This window comes from Taudactylus pleione, unplaced genomic scaffold, assembly GCF_031769625.1.
Source record: "Taudactylus pleione unplaced genomic scaffold, aTauple2 ptg001573l, whole genome shotgun sequence".
Taxonomy (NCBI): domain Eukaryota; kingdom Metazoa; phylum Chordata; class Amphibia; order Anura; family Myobatrachidae; genus Taudactylus; species Taudactylus pleione.
Window position 1 is genome coordinate 1,014,231 of NW_028285970.1, and position 17,513 is coordinate 1,031,743.

Consider the following 17,513-nt stretch of genomic DNA (forward strand, 5'->3'; position numbering starts at 1 on the left):
TTCAGATTACCTCAACAAATTAACAGCTAGAATGTCAAAGGTCTGCAATGCTGTAATTGCTGCAAAAGGAGCATTCTTTGACGAAAGCAAAGTTTGAAAGAAAAAATTATTATTTCAAATAAAAATCATTATTCTAACCTTGACAATGTCTTGACTATATGTTCTATTCATTTTGCAACTCATTTGATAAATAAAAGTCAGTTTTCATGTAAATTACAAAATTGTCTGGGTGACCCCAAACTTTTGAACAATAGTGTATGTTAGGAGGTGTATTTTCTGCACTTGCTACAGGGTAGATGGAATGATGATGATTGCCAACATTTACAGTAATTGTTTCTGATGTGATGATTGTACTATCACCTACACAGTTATAACACTGCATTCATTATACACTATATTACTGTAGCTAACAGAATGAGCAATAGTTTGTGCCAGCTTGACTTTGTTTACCACTATTATGCATACCGTAGGAAATTGCATTTAATTGAGGCGTACCTAGGCTTATGCAATTATTTATGTTTAGCCTGCAGCTATTCACACTCTTAAGTTTAATAGTATAAAGTATAAACAAATGACACTATCTTGAAATGTTTTTAATTTTACCACTCCACAACAAGTAAGGGGGAGATTTATCAAGTCTTGAAAATAGATAAAGTGGAGAGAAAGATAAAGTACTAACCAATCAGCTTGTAACTGAAATTTGTACAGGCTGTGTTAGAAAAATGACAGATAAAAGCTAATTAGTTGCTATGAGCAACTTCTCCATTTTATCTCTCTACAGGATTTGATAAATCTCCCCCTTAATCTGTCATTATGTAAAGGTAAACTCTGGTAGATTGTAAATTATTGCAAAGTGCATTCCTTTGGCATTCTGTAAGAGAAAAACTATATCTGACAGGGATCCGGTCAAGATCCGCCAAAGTTTAATACAGGCCCCGGAATCCTGACACTAGTCAGAATCCCTGCACTGGCATCCTGACCACCGGTATCCCAAAGGTAAGTAGTGGGGTAGGGGGTAGGGTTAGGGGCTAGGGTTAGGCACTAGGAGGAGGGTTAAGGTTAGGCACTAGGGGGGAGGGATAGGTTTAGGGTGTGGGGAGGGGGATGTTAGGTTTAGGCACAGGGGGGTTGTTAGGCTTAGGCACCGGTGAAGGAGGGTTAGGGTTAGGGGTAGTGAGAGCGGAAGGGTATTGATCGACAGGTATTGGTATCCTAACCCTGTCGGGTTCCCAGCGTCGGGATTTTGACTGCTGGTGTCCCATACCGCCGGGAACCCATACCCAACCCAACCGACAAATGTGTGTAAGTATTGTAATGCTTGAGGTTTCTGCATATTCTGACAGCATTCTGACTAATAGATGATTTGCTGCACAAGCATATAATTGTTGATTAAATACTGTAATCCAAAAGGATACAGATAATACAAAAGGTATAAAAAACAAAAAAGCATGCCAAACAACCAACCCCCCCATTCACCAAAATGAGGTCTATAGTTTGTATTTATGTGATGAATAATCCTTTAAAATAAATGATGATTCGGTCTCTGATACTGTATGTTCCCTATAAAGTTTATATCGCCTGCAGATGATGATGATGATGACGATGATGATAAATTTGCACCAGAAGCCCACAGGCAGTGCTATTTGTGGGGCTGGTGGCAACATGTTGGGCAATATTGTCTAATATCTTTATTTAACGGAGGACGCCAGTTAATTTGTTATGTAAACGTTAAAAGGAAAAATATATTCTTATTTTAGAAAATATATGTCTCACATCTATTTGTTTCTTTGCAAATAATTTGTATAATTTAATTCAAGTCAACAGTGTGATGAATATATTAAGGTACTACTGTAGTTTTGAGGGTGTTCTCATAAACTTTGCAGTGGTAAATATATAGAGGAACTGGTGTAAGAGAGATAAGATATGTCACCAAGGAATACTATGACTTAGTAATATGAGTAGTATTTATTCATTCTCTAATGAGCCTTATAGAAGCTGTACGTGCATGTGTTTTATCTTACTGTACTTCAATTGCAAATATTCTTGCTGTAAATGTGGACATACTGTATGCTTCTAAATCAGACAGCGAGCTCTGCATATGAGCTTAAGAACATTATAATTGCACTTGACATATTTCTACAGCATATGCAGAAAATGGGGGCCTGTATGTATTTCAAGTTGGTTCTGTACATGAGCAATGTTTTCCTGATTTTGCATATCTTTTTTTAGAATGTAAATTAAGGCCATATTGCATACAAGTCAGCATCAGCCCCTCTATTTGTGCTGTATATGCGTACATATGGTATATGTCAGAAATGCGGTCAAACCCTGAAAATGCAATTTTGGGGGGTTTGACTGCATTTTTCATATGCACCAAGCCCTGGAATGTGATAGATTCTGGGGTTTGGATACAGTGGGCAACGCTGGGCTTCTATTCTTGACACCCCCTGGGAGGGATCCATTCAGATCCCTCCAATCTCCACCCACGGAGTGCACATACTTCTGCGCATGCACAAAAGGACGCCAGAGGGACTTTAGGGTCATAGACCCTGAAGTCCCTCATTCACAAAGGACAGCTCTTACCGAAAGAGCTGACCTTTGCATTTTTCTTCATGTATACCGGTGAAATTAACACCGGCATGCCTGCCATGAGTGACAGGATGCATCGTATGCAAATTGTGATGCACCAAGCATCCCACCCTGAGTCACATAACAATTTAGAAACAACACCTGGAACTGAAATTGTAATAATTCTCTTTTCCCAGGTAACATATGTCCAGGATCCCCACCAGTTGTGGGATATGTGAATTCTGTTTCCCTGTTTCAGTTGTTGTCTGGTGATCATCAGACAATACTAAGGGGGTACATCGTTTGAAAGAGGAGACTCCCCTTTTTTCAAGACAAGGTGTCCACATGTGTGTGTGGGCCAGTATGGGCAACATAGGCCATCTATTAATTATTTTTTTTAGCGCTGGGTGATATTGTCTGGTTATCATGTGGTACTTCAATGTGGAAGTGTGGAACCAATAAGATAGATATACATGATACCATACTGTAGAGATGGCAGCTCCAGTGGATCTTCCTTCCAGATTATAGCAGAGAGGCTAGGCCCATACACTGTAAAATACTTAATGTGGCAACCTTGATTGGGCAGAATAATCTGGCAAATGTATTATTAGCAAAGTAGGATGTTGTAAGATGCAATATGGAGTATGCAATAACTAATTATCACCATACAAATGACATGAAGCTTCACACAATAATGACTTTAGTAGTGAATAAGTATAAAACAATTATCACTATGCAAATGACATGTAATTCAGCACAAATTAAATAATATGATATAAATTCCTATCAATAATTCTCTAAGGTGAATAACCAGCAAACTGCATCTCTCTAATCAATCTAAACATACTTCTTACCCTCGGCTGTTGCAGCACTTCTCTAGTTATGACTTGGTAGAGAAAATACAATTCCTAAACTACTATAACACAGTATATTCTGAATATATGCAGTATCTCCCATTAAGCACATACAATGAAATCAATTAAAATATATTAATATGCAAAACTGTACATACTTTAGACTGATCAGTTGTTTACTTAATATAAGTGACAACAGAGGGCCTGACTCAGCAAGGAACACACGCTAGCAGACTCATGCGTTCTCTCCTTTGTGTTCCTTGCTGAATCAGGCCCAGAGTCGTTTTGTTGTGGCTACAGCACTGTCATGCTGAACTGTACACTGCCTCCTTCTCTCTTAACTTCCGGGGCTTAGCTGGGCCCTTAATGCTACACATGGTGGCATGTACTCAGTGGCCCTGCACTCCGTCTCCACCTCAGTGCTATCGCCTGCCCCAGTCCTCACCCGCACACAGCTAGGCTCCTCTGTGTCCTCTGCTTCCAACTGCACATGTCCAACTATAAGTACCCTGTTCACCTGCCTGAATGTCTCTCCTGCCCCCCATAGCGCCACTTTGAGTACACCTCCACAGGGTCCATAGGTTTTAATGGCAAGCTGTGCTTAAGGGTATCACAATCAAAGGTGCTAAGGGGTCACATCATTTGAAAGAGGGGACTCCCCTCTTCATATATGGCTGACCCCACATTAACAGATGAAATTATGGGTATAATAGGGCACGTAGTGTCCTCCCATCCATATAAGAAAATTTATATTTTCCGTATTTCAGAATAATATTGTCTCATGATCAGGGCTGCCATCAGAAATGATTGGGCCCGGTACTGACAAAATAGGCAGGGGCCCCCTCCCCGGGATGGGAGGCACAGAGCTGGGAAGGCTGGCTGAACTAGGTGGGGAGGCACAGGGCTGGGAAGGCTGGCTGGACTAGGGGAGGGCACAGGGCTGGGCAGAATGGCTGGATTAGGGGAGGGCACAGGCCTGGGAAGATTGGCTGGACTAGGGGGGGCACAGGGCTGGGTAGGCTGACTGGACTAGAGAGGGCACAGGGCTGGGAATGCTGGCTGGACGAGGGGGGGCACAGGGCAGGGAAGGCTGGCTGGACTAGGGGGGGCACAGGGCAGGGAAGGCTGGCTGGACTGGGGGGGGCACAGGGCTGTGAAGGCTGGCTGGAGAAGAGAAGGGAAAGGACAGACAAGGATGGCTGGACTGGGAAGGGTGCGCATGGAAGGCTGGCTTGCTGGACTGGGAAGGGTGAACAGGGAAGGCTGGCTGGACTATAAAGCAGGTGCAGGGAAGGGTCAGTAGGCTTACCTGTCACTGGCAGCCAGTCAGGCATGTAGGAAACCGGGCCTGGATGTCAGCGTTGTGGATTGCATCGGCATCCAGGGAGAAGAAACCGCCTGCGTCATTTGAAATACGGCGTAGATACGAGCCAATCACAGCTCGCAGACCGGCAGCCAATCAGGAGAGGCCGTTGCTGATTGGCTGCTTGAGAATCGGCAGCCAATCAGGAGTAGCCCCTCCTGAATGACTCCCGGTCCATGAGCTGTGATTGGCTTGCTGCCTGCAACTTATGCACGCTGTTTCTTCTTCCTGGCTGACAGTAAATTAATGACTCATCCCCACCACTGACATCTGGGCGCCCTCTCTCTCTGGGCCCGGGACTACAGGCTCGGCAGTCCCCCCCTGATGGCGGCCCTGCTCATGATCACAGGTAATCACCGGACAATAGCTACTAATGGGCCACATAATTTGAAACAGCAGACACCCTTCTTTCAAATATGGGTGCCCACACAGTTCCCGGTGTAGTTGTGGGGTGAGTGGGCACATATTGCCCACCCACTATATACATAAAACTTATGTTTTGTATAGCACAGAGTAACATTGTCCAGTGATCACGTGTGATTACAAGACAATAACTAATAGGGGCTACATCATTTGAAAGAGAGGTCCCCCTTCTGGATTCCTTATGGATGTCAGGTTGGGGAGAGTTCCTATTCTATCCCTGGGCTCCAACATTTTTCTGCAGTGAATGCCTAATGATCACACTGATAAGGCATACAATGTATACATAGTTTGAAAGAAGTGACTCATCTCTTTCAAACAAAGATGCCCACATCTAAGACCCTCCCCGGCCTTTTTGTTTTTTGCAGTTCAGTCCTGTCACTTCCAGGAGCTCCCTATGGCTGCTGGAGTGTCCTTGGACCGGTGGGGAAAGTACGCTTTATTTCGTTTTTAACTCTCAAAAAAAAAGGATGACGAATCCCACTTGTCATCCACAGTTATGATAGTATACATGCGTATGACATGTCGGACTCATTACCTGCAGCTAGGGGGATAGTTGTTATTAATAAAACACTGAAAAGGGAGTTAAAAACTACAATTTAATGAAAATGTTGTTCTCAACTTTTTTCAGTGTGAACTTTGTTGGATTGCTGCACATAAAACACCTTTGTCCACACTCAGTATTTTTCTCATCTAGTTCCATTAGATAAGATGATTTACAGTCAAACTTAGAACCAATATACCAGGAGATGGTTTGATACATTTTAGAGCAGAATTGTTTTTTTTTTTTACTAAACATAGTAGAGTTTTTGTGTATTCAATTTATAAATTCCTAGTTTAGCAATCAGCCAATGTAAGCATTTACTAAATATTCTCAGTTTCTATGCATACCCTAAGTAAGTTTTTGAGTATCATAATTGCCATAAAATTATAAATACGGTGACTGAGAGATGGCCGATGTACAGCTTAACACTTCATGTCATAATCTATTAAAAGGAAAATAGGGATAATAAATATGCTAAACTAAGCAAAGACTTTAACACTAGTGGGTATATTTACTAAAGTGAGAGATTTTTTTGAAGTGGAGATGTTGCCCATAGCAACCAATCAGATTCTACTTAACAGTTATCTAGCACCTTCTATAAGATAATAGCTAGAATCTGATTGGTTGCATATAGGCAACATCTCCACTTCTAAAAGCTCTCACTTTAGTAACTTTACCCCTAGAAGTTGTTATTTAAATAGTCTACTATAACTTGCTAAAATGTCCATTCTGTACCTGAGTAACTAATTTTAAAGACACAATAACATTTAGTCAGTTTATAAAATTATATAGGAGTCTATTTATTAAGGTTGGTGTTGTACCATCCGAGAATTAACATTCCATAATGCTGCATATTGTGGCAATCAATCCATTTATCTATCAAAAGGCTATTATCAATCCTGCCCCACTCCTAAGTGGTGGTTTTCTCCTTCTCACTGGGAGGCCAACACTGCTGAGGAAGTGAAATGGTATGTGCATGCATCGAGTTACGCTAGTCCAAGCGTAGTGTGCCAGAATACATTAAGAAATTGCAGCCAATAGCCTATAATGGCTAACGTCATCTCAAGATGGCATTAGCTATTGGAGGATCATGCTCCAAAAATCAAGCTTTTAGAGCTTGATATACTGAGAAGTCCACAGCCCCCATAAAAAAAAAAAATGAATTGGGGCGAAATGACAGATTTGAACGCATCTGACATGACTCCTTAAAACTGGAGAGGTGGAATGGAGGAGGGAAAATGTTCTAATGTAGGCTGAGTACAGCAAAGGCAACTCGTACAGCCCTGCAGAAACACACATATGTCTTTCGTGTTTGATTTTTCGTGTTTGATGTGAGTTTGGGTACGCATTTCCCATTGGGTTTTAAAGATACTTTTATAGACCATGTATCTCCATATTCTGTGTGAGTTTGGGTACGCTACATTGAGATACCTTAAAAGATACCTTGATGAGAATACGTGTGGCCCCTACAGTGTGAGTTGGGGTACGCCCTTTTTAGATTTCTCTTCAGTATTTCCCCCATATTATTCCACAAGCTATAAGAAAGATACCTTGATATTAAGACATACCCCAACCCCATTGTAAGTGGGGTACGCCATTATCTATATACTGGAAGAAAATACTTGTTTTATCAAAAGAAATTACTACACATTGTTCTCATCAATATTTTTTCTTCACATAGCAACCGTATGAACTTCGTAGAATCATTTTAATGGAAGAGTCTTGAATTGATATCTCACAACCAGGACGTCATATAATTAAGGGACGTATCAGTATTGTGTGTACATTTCTGTTCACTAGCGCCGTTTTTGGTCTTTTCCTGTTTTATTTTCTAGTTACATATATGTATGTTAAGAGATGCCTCTCTTTTTCCTGCTACAGGGCTGGTCACATACAAGCTAATAATGATGACAAACTATTATAATGAATAATAAGCTTGATGTATATATTGCAAGCATGTAGTTTATACCTATTGTGCTTTCAACCCTGTATCATTCCATTTGTGCTAATGGTGCAGTGTATAACAATGTCCTTGGGCAATGGCAATTAATTATTTTTCTCTGTTTTATTTCTAAGACTTTTTCAGATAATGGGTTTAGGGGAAATTGATCCAATTCCTATTTGCTGATTTGCATGTACCCATAGGATAAAAGAATCAAAATAATTTCAGCATATATTAATATATTGTTTGTTCAACATCATGTGTGCCGTGATGTACTAACAACATATAAATGATGTTGGTATATTTTTAAGGGTTTTCACCAAATTACTCTTTATTAAACAAATGAACACATTTATTTAAGGATATTGCCAATGTAACTGTAGGAACAATGTGGCTTGCATGTTTTTTTAAAATATATTTGCATTTGTCATATATATATATATATATATATATATATATATATATACACAGTATATATATATTACAAATTATAATTAACTTTTATTGTTTTAATTATTTTAATGTCCATTGCACTAGCACCCTGTACACAGAACAGAACAGCACATTCTGTATTTGAAAAGTCAGCTTTTGTAAGGAGTCTTCAGGGGATAAAAACACAATCGTCGTTTTTCCTTTTCTACCAAATTAGTTTGCAAAACTGTTTAAACAGACTTTTAAATGAATCAGCCATTACCTTAAAACAATATATTAAAAATGTTCCTGATTTTAAGGAATTGTGTTCTCTAAATTTGGACCTTAAAAGAACATATATATCATATATATATATATATATATATATATATATATATATACCTGTATATATATCAGTCTGTCTGCTAACCCGAAGTATTGTCGAACATTATGAGATCAATAATGTAAACTCATTTTTGCTCCTGCAGTTTCCATGCTGTCATATTACATGGTATCAAAGTCTTTAGTACATATTGTAACAGGATTGTAAAATATAAACTGTGAGAAATGCATGTGTGGGATCCACTGATTCTTTCTAACATATCTGCAATCATGTGCCTAGGTATTATATTTATCAAGTTATGTTTTAAATACATTTTTACAGACCAGTTCAATCTGTTGCACAAAATTGATTTTTTACTTTAAAAAATGTAACATTCATTCCGATAATTGTGTTATATTATTTTGTAATAGCAACAGGACACAATTTAAAATAGTAATATATTTCCAAAAATGTTACCTGATGATAAACAATCTAAGTTGGTGTACAAAAATATACAGCAGATGGAAACCACAACATTATACGTGCTTAACAACGTTACTGCTACATTCAGCTATAGTAAACCACACGGGCGCAATGGCCACAATAACATCTCTATAAAATACAAATACTCTACAGTACATAAATATATAAATACAACTAAATGAGAAGTAAAATCCTTACTTTGAACATATGGCGATCAGGTGACTTTGTTCATCTGGAAAGATCTGGCTATAACATGTTTTTCATACCGTGCCGGGGGTGGATTCTCATGATCCAGTTGTACAAGGAGCAATTTATTCAACAAAGCAGGAGAAGCCAGCAGAAGTGGTGGCACGTACCATTCATCCTGTTAACCATGAAATATGTATTGTCATCTTGACAGGTTGAGTATTTCTCTTCTTCCATCACCTTCATGTCAATTCAGTGCCTTTCTTTTGCAAATTAAGTTGAAGAAATAGTTACCTAGGCAATAGAGGAAGTCACTAGTAATCATTCTGTTACTAAATTGATTGAAACTTTAAAGGCGAGATGCTTTTGATGGAGGAAACCTCACTCTCTGTTTGTTTTAGACAATTAGTAAACTAGATCTTACTGGAACACTTCTAACAAAGGAATAAAGACACAGAAAAACATCTTGTAGGATGCTTGAAAATTAAGTAATTGAGTAATATTCCAATACATTTTTAACTTAAATTTTTAGCAAAATGTGTACTTAAATAAAAAAAAAATTCAATGTTGTTGAAGAAGCACTTATTATGTGAACGTTCTTCTAGTTTACTTTAAATGACAATATTTTGTCTGTACAAGATTAATGAATCTGACTACAGAATTCTTCAGCCTATTGCCTCCTGAGCCAAAATTGGGCAGTAAAGAATCAGATAATGTCCAAATGGATTCTGGGACATCAGAGAATGCAGTGTAAATTATCAGCAAATGCTTGTACTGCAAGTGTTCAATGAAAAGTGGACTGTATCAACAGATGATCTGGTGCTCATTTTTATACTAACAGTAATATATACACTGTGGACCCCACTTAGAGTTGAAATTAAATCAAGCTAGAAGATGAATAGGGGGAAGCTTTGGGATTGTCATATTTTGGCTAGATGTTCTTTGCCATATAAGCTAGTACAAGTATAGTCTCCCATATCCAAATACTTAGAAATATGGAATATTCTGAAATACAGAATTTTTGAGCATGACTGAGATAGTAAAACCTTTGTTTTTTGATGGTTTAATGTACACAAACTTTGTTTAAAGCACAAAATTATTCAAAACATTGTATTAAATTACCTTCAGACTGTGTGTATAAGGTGTATATGAAACATAAATGAATTTCAAGTCTGTACACAAACTTTGTTTGAGCCACAAAATTATTGAAAATATTGTATAAAATTACCTGCAGGCTGTGTATAAGGTGTATATAAATCATAAATGCATTCTGTGTGTATATTGGGGTCCCATTCCCAAGATATTTCATTATGATATGCAAATATTCTAAAATACAGAATATTCCAACATCCAAAATACCCCACGTCCCAAGCATTTTGGATATGAGAGACTCAATTAGTATAAAGAACCAATGATATTAGAAATAAGAATGATTTCTGTGGGCATTGCACGAAATATAGCAAACATTAACTAACATTCATTAATATTACCAGCCCAAAACTGTCAGTATAGGCTCAGCAGAATGGTGAAAAAAATGCAGCAGTGACAGCATATATCATAATTATAAGTGAACACCATAATGGTAAAAATGCCTATATTTACAGCAGAACTGTTTTTAGTATTCTGACTTGGTAATCTCTACTTTCAAGCTGATCTTTCCATCAGATATTGGATTAGATAGGCTAGAGTTAGGCCACATTTTTTTCTTTGGGTGCTAGAAGTTCAACATTACAAACCAAAAAAATTTCTGGAGTGCCACCTTACTTAAAATGTAGTCATCAACCCTTCGGTCAGGATCCCAGTGCTCAGAATACCGGTGTCAGAATCCTGACAGCCAGGGCTGTCATCACAAATCGTGGGGCCCGGTACAAATGAAAAAGGCAGGGCCCCCCACCCCCTTTGTTCAAAGGTCTGGTGGACGCAAAGGGGTGGGGTTGAGCTCTGGTATCTGGAATATATATATATATATATATATATATATTTTTTTTTTTTATATAAATATTAAAAAAGAATAAACAGATTTTTTGTTTCTTAAATTGAGAAAAGCCTAATGAACTGTACTAACCTGCCATCCGGGGGTTCAATTACTGTATGTGGTATGAAACAGTGGACCTCATTCAGACCCGCTCTCAAGATGAGCTCGCTCGCTGCAAAAAAAAGGGCCGGATATTTAAATTATGTGATCGCACTGCGTCCCGTAAGGACACCCTCTATGTCTTAGCGAGCTATAGCACTGAGCGCTCGCAAGTGTGTTAAGACGCCCCCTTTCACCTCGCAACACACGTCATCTCCTGGGATTGTTGGATGAATCGGTAACATCGAGAGCCATCGGAGCTGATCGCAGGCCTTGAGGTAGCCTTACCCCGCCGCAAGCACTGCGATCAGTGCTGGCTGAAATACATGGAGGTGACGTGTACAATGACGCTACTTTGCTAATTATGCACGCCCTTTAAACGGCGTTTTGTTGGCCTGACACGCCTGCGTTCGCCAAACACCACTTCCCCGTTACAAGCACCTTCCCCTGTTACCCACCCACAAACGGCACTATCTGTCACTCAAAGTTGCGGGCAGTCTGTGTGCTATGAGCGCACAATTTCCCATCGCAGAGACTGGCTTGCGCACGCGCACTGCAAATTAGATGCATGTGCATTGAGCAACAATTGCCCGGCAGCGAGTGATCGCTCCTTAGCAACCGGGTCTGAATCAGGCCCAGCAATGACATGGCAAGGGGGCAGAGGTGCAAATAGAGAGAGGCACACTTGAGTAAAGGACACAGATGGGATAGGAGCAGAGTCAAAAATGGGAAGCGGGCAGAGGCAGAGATGAAGAGGGGGCAAAGGCACAGCTATGAGGGAACTGGGGCACAGATATGGACACATATGGGGAGAGTACAGAGATAGAAATTTGGGGAGGGGGGAAACAGAAGCAGGATTCATGAATATCACAGGGGACAGTGGGGCAGATTGTATAGGAGGGGGAGGGGGACAGAGCAGGATTCAGAAATAGTACAGGGGATAGATTGTACAGGAGGGGGAGGGGAGGGCAGAGGCAGGATTTAGGTATAGTACAGGGGACAATGGGGCAGATTGTATAGAAGGGAGGGATGGGGCAGAGGTACCTCTGTGTGTGCACCGCAGTTGCTCTCTCACATTTCCTTCCTCAGTGCAATGCACACATTATCTGGCCAATGAGAGCAGGGGGAGGAGAGCAGGCGAGCAGAGGGTGGAGCAACTATGGAGGCAGAGGTGATTGAAGTAACTAATTTGATAGGGTCCTGAGAGGGGACCTGTCTGTGAGGGGGGCCAGTGCTCCTACCTTTATTATATAAGCTGGTCCTCCTGCAGCTGCTCCTGATCACAGTAACAGAAGCAGGACACTGATCATGCAGCGCTGCCCGGAGAGTTCATTAATGACTGAGACATCACACACTGCTGAGCAGTGTTTGATGACTCATTCATAGAACTCTCCGGCCAGCACTTAGCAGCCTCTGCTGTCCTGTATGAGGGTAATAAATTAGCAATTAACTCTGCTTGCCGGCATCCGGGCCCCTTAGCTGTCCGGGCCCGGTACAGGAGTACTGTCTGTCCCCCCCTGATGGCGGCCCTGCTGACAGCAGTTGTAATCCAGGCTCCAGAGTCCTGACCACCGGCATCCCAAAGTAAGTATTAGGGTTAGGTTTAGGGTTAGGGGTACTCACTAGTGGGAGGGTTAGGCTGCAGGGAGGGAGGTTTAGTATTAGATTGTGGGGGGAAGGGTTAGGCTGCAGGAAAGCTTGGTTAGGGTTGAGGGTTAGGGGTTAGGGTCAGGCTACTTACCTTCGGGATTCTGACTGTCGGGATGCTGCAGTTGGTATTCTGACTACCAGAATCCTGACCGCCAGGATCTCATGCTCAACCCCTTCAAATGTTAGAAGCTTCACTATCATTCCTTTTTGAAGCTAGTTTGTTCAGGTTAGATTGATAATTTGTGGTGTGAACATGTAGATATGCTTTAGAATTGTGTATGTTGTACTGTTATTCAACTGTGAGAATTCACTCACCAAATGTCTCACCAGAGGCCCATGTTTTGTTGGTTGTTCTTCAGTTTGGAGAAGGTATAGCTTGCCAAAAGGTTATCCTCTGTAAGGGAAGGAGGTGAAAAAAAAAGAAGGGGAGGAGCCCACCTAGCAGGAGAGCGGTTGACACCATGGGTGCCACTCAAGACATCCTCAAGTGCCACCTTGTGGTCTGCGTGCCAATGATTGCCTACCACTAATATAGGTCATCATCATCCCATGATAATAGTGGTCACTGACACTAGCGATCCATTTGTGATTGGCTATTTACAAATGCACCACTCATTATGATTGGTGCGTTCTATGTTTCTTTGGCATAAATTATACTTTTGTGTGTTTAAGAAAAGATTCTGGGCCTCATTCAGAGGCAGTCGGAGGATTTAAGCGGTCGCTCAGAAACTGGGCGGCTACTTGCATCCTGACCGCCCACCTCTGTTGCGGTCGTTAGGCTGTGGGTTAACACCCACAGCTCTAACGACCGCTTGGGTGATGGTCGCGATGGTCAGAGACCATCGCGACCATCGGGGCTTACGACGAGACCCTAGGGTAGGGTCTCACTTGTCATAAGCCCCGGAGAGCTTCTGGCTCTGTCTGAGCCGGAAGCTCTCCACTGACATCACTAGTGATGTCAGTGGGGCCTCCCCCAAACGGCAGGCGTTACCATAGGAACGCCTCCATTTGGGCTGCCACCCCCCCGGCCCTCCTTCCAAACGGGGCGAGCTGTCAATCAACATCGACAGCTCGCCCCCTTTGGAAAGAGACCCGCTACGACCATCGCTGTCGGTCGTAGCGGGTCTCACGCATGCGCACGAAGGAGCCAGCTCCCTCATGCGCATGCGCACTGGCAAAACATCGGGGCGGCCGTGCGGTCGTAGACCATATGGCCGCCTCTGAATAAGCTCCTCTGTCTCAATCGCAAGATAGGAAGTTGCTCCTGAAGTTGTAGAAAAATTTTTGAAGTGTTATTGAAGCACAATAGCAAATGCAAATTATGCAATCAAAACCAAATGGTTAAAAACATAGACATAAGTGTACTGTTTGTTAAATATGCCCGGCATAAACTGGGCACATATACTACTGGTGCTGACCTGCAAGTTACTTGCAGGTCAGCACCAGTTGTCTTGTTGGTCTGCAAGTGATAACTGTAGCTTTTGCATACACACCCAGTTGTGGCTTTTTTGGGTTACGCAAATTGCACCTGGTTTTGGAGCATAATTTCAGTGCAATCATACTTTCATTTTCTATAATGTCCCTGTGGTGTCCAAACATTAATTGCTGACCGATGACTTGGAGGTCCAGGAGCTGGCAACTTCTCATCTTTGGAGCTGCAGGCTGCTCTTTGAATATATTGATATGGTGTTGGGTAATGGTATCACTGCTTAACACAACATTCTTAGGAGCTAAGAATAACAGCTGGAGCCAGTGGCACATCTAAAATAGGTACAGGGTGTGTGGTGTTCCTAACACGATTTCCTATCAATATAGGCAAAGTGACAAATTGGCTGGATTGATAATTGCCTAGTTTGCACTGCTTGCGCTGGTAGAAAAGTGTTTTGCTGTGTTCTATGCATGAATGAGGGTCTCCTGTACACTTCAGCAAATTAGTGATATGACAAAAAATATATATATTTTCCCCTGACGAGAATCACACTGTATCTAAACACAAGTAACAATCCCATATCATTGATCTGGACCATTCCATCATCCATCCCTTCTTTGGCACCATGCTAGAGCATATGGCGCCTTTCATAACAATAAACTACTTACAGGGGTATTCAATATGGGAGCGAAAACTCAGTTTTTGCGTTAATATCGCACCTATGACGTCATTATCGCTGGTTTTAGTTTTACACCGTATTCAATTTCAAAGACTTATCGCAGGTTTGAAAAGTCTTTGATAAAAAACGGGGATAACTTTTCACCATTGAATAGGTGTCGAAAAAAAGTGCAGAATTGGGGTTTAGGGGTGCAGGCTTAAAAAAATAGCCTGCACCCCTGGGAATGACATTTAAAAAAGAACTGTGTCAAAAAGTTTTTTAAAAAAATAGGGACACCCCAAAAAATTAATAAAAAAATTGGGGTGAAAAAAAAAAAAGGGAAAAATTGTTTAACAATAGGGAAATAGGTTCAGGGCTATTCTGCAAGTATGCGGCAGGTGTTTTCTAGAATAGATTTATAGCAGCCAGTGCACAATTGCAGAATTTTTAAAAACTTACTTTAGGGACATCAAAATATGCTAGTACCCATTTTGATGTACCCCAAATTTGATGGGACCAATTAAAAAAATGAAAAAAATAACCTAAGTGCTCTTCTGCATCACTTCTTCAATGTTGGGAAAAAAGCACCTGCCGCAGCTGTTTAAATCCACGACTTTCATTTGCAGTCTAAAACGGGGGGACCCATAGAGATCCCCCATGTTTTTACAACTTTAGGGGGGTCCTACAATTTTTTTAAGGAAAATTTCGTAACTTTACGCAAATCCCACTTCGCAGGCTCCCGTTTTCGTTAGTTTCATATTGAATATGGGGATAAGCGGGCGCGCGCCCGATACTTTAACGCAGGTAAAAGCTCCGATATGAAACGTAAACTTCGACAGCGAAGTTTACGTTTCATATTGAATACCCCTCTATATGTGCAATAGGGGGTGCAGTGATAATGTGAATCGCATCATATATTGTAGGTCTGTGATCTCCCACTTTACTGGGAAGAGTAGACAACTATGACCTTGAGGTATGAGGATGTAAACTTTTATTGAGTTTATCCTATTATATGAGACAACATTTGTTTTACTCATTTTTTTCCATCTTCTGATTCCTTACTGCAGGGCTGGATGGTTGTTTTTAATGTGATAGAAACAAAAAATAGACACTGCCAATCTTCACGAGAAAGGCATTACTGTACTGGGAACATCTGAAGTATTTGGTTAAAAAGAGAAATTTGGGAAAAGCAGAGAATGTTAAAATCTTCTTGGAAACACAAACATGTACATTTTGCCCTGTCTGCAATAACATTGCTCCTATGTTAAGATGTTGTAGTATTTCATGAACAATGTTTTGAATATAATACACTGATTATATTATTTCAAGTAAATATTACTATTTTGCATGTAGGCTGAACATACTGTAGGTTAAAAAAACAATGTAAAAGGGTAAATGCTTAGTTATAATAGCACTTGTTTATCCATGCACAGTAATTGGATTGTAAAATGCAGAGGATTGCTCATTCCCTTTGTAATAGCTAAAACGTTTTTTTTCTACCAATTATGAAAATATTAAAGACTTAAAACTAAAAAAAAGTAAAACTAACTGGCTGATTAACCCATAATGTTTTAGTCTTGTCTAACACACAGATACGGGATCTGACAGGTAATTGAGAAGTAAAATATTGTCTGCTTGTATTATCATTGCTTTATTTAGTCTAATGAGGCCAGCTTTTCACCAGCCACTGTAGAAAGGAAATGAAGCGATGGGATGAATCAGGATAAAGGAGGTGCCGTGTGACAAGCTGAAGTGTGGCCTGATTGAATTTTAACCATTCCAGACACCAACTGAGGAAAATCGGAAAGGAGTGAAATGTGAAGCAAAGCTGAGAAGCTGTAACTGAAATTTAGAGCAAGCAAGGGGAAAAAAAAAAATATATATATATATATATAAAGGTATCAGTCTTAGCATGATGACTTGCAAAAACCTTTAGCCTAAGGCATGTTAATGATTCGTCTAACAGTTTGTTCCAATGTTCATGTTAGCATAACATGTCTCTTTCTTGATGTCAAAATATAAACAATTATTACATTATTTTCATTTGTTGCTGATATATTCAGGAAATAAACTGGGCAAACTGAGCTGTAAATAGCAATTCTAAAACATGTGACTTGTATTAATTTACCAGTACAATGTTAAATATTTGGAATACTGTTTGACCACAATGAATACAATACAAAGTCGAAATATCTAAAGCATTGAGGGAAATTTGGCAACATAGTTTAACTGAAGCATATGGTTCAGCAAGGACTACTCGTGATTAACCCAACATGTATTTGTTACAATTACAGAGCTACAGATGTGCCCAACTATCACGTGGCATCACAGCGTTATCTCTCACGCCACGCATGGCGCGCCACACACCACGCCATGAGTCGCGCCACAAAGAAAGTTTAGTAATGAAAAAAGGCATTACGTGTAATACAACTTTTTGCCCACCAGATGTCACTTTTCCTAAACTACATAGCGCATGTGTCTGATTTTATTACGTGTAATCCAACATTTTGCCCACCAGGTGTCACTTTTCCTAAACTACATAGCGCATGCGTGTGATTTCCAATGTACCGTACGGTATGTTCTGTATCACCGCCCGATGATTGGTTGAC

The 17,513-nt window shown here is 40.5% G+C and overlaps 1 long non-coding RNA gene across 3 annotated transcripts in view; it reads left to right on the forward strand.

Annotated features, from left to right (window-relative positions):
• Nucleotides 1–16,809, forward strand: part of LOC148442291 (uncharacterized) — a 132,362-nt gene extending 115,553 nt beyond the window's left edge. For all 3 annotated transcript variants that reach the window (XR_015875828.1, XR_015875829.1, XR_015875830.1), the window contains one exon: nt 16,564–16,809. This is a non-coding gene — a long non-coding RNA (uncharacterized LOC148442291). The remainder of the gene's footprint in view (nt 1–16,563) is intronic.
• The last annotated feature ends 704 nt before the right edge of the window (nt 16,810–17,513 follow it).